The sequence below is a fragment of the Rhincodon typus genome, chromosome 26, assembly GCF_021869965.1.
Source record: "Rhincodon typus isolate 14 chromosome 26, sRhiTyp1.1, whole genome shotgun sequence".
Classification (NCBI taxonomy): Eukaryota; Metazoa; Chordata; class Chondrichthyes; order Orectolobiformes; family Rhincodontidae; genus Rhincodon; species Rhincodon typus.
In genome coordinates, this window is record NC_063357.1 from 11,292,610 (window position 1) to 11,293,199 (window position 590).

Here is a 590-nt window from a genome sequence, read left to right on the forward strand (position 1 = left end):
AAGCAGCATCATAGGAGCAGAGAGGCTGACGTTTCGGGCCTAGACCCTTCATCAGAAAAGGGGGAGGGGAAGGGGGTTTTGCAATAAATAGGGAGAGAGTGGGAGGCAGATAGAAGAGGGATAGAGGAGAGGAAACAAACAGGTCGAAGAGGCGGGGATGGAGCCAGTAAAGGTGAGTGTAGGTAGGGAGTTAGGAAGGGGATAGGTCAGTCCAGGGAGGATGGACAGGTCAAGGGAGCGGGATGAGGTTGGTCGGTAGGAGATGGAGGTGCGGCTTGAGGTGGGAGGAGGGGTGGGAGGAAGAACAGGTTAGGGAGGCAGGGACGAGCTGGACTGGTTTTGGGATGCGGTAGGGGGAGGGGAGATTTTGAAACTTGTGAAATCCTACAGACAAAGGGGGTAGCCATGGGTACCCGCATGGGCCCAAGCTACGCCTGCCTCTTTGTAGGTTACGTGGAACAATCCCTATTCCGTACCTACAACGGCCCTAAACCCCACCTCTTCCTCCGTTACATTGATGACTGTATCGGCGCCGCCTCGTGCTCCCACGAGGAGCTCGAACAGTTCATACACTTCACTAACACCTTCCA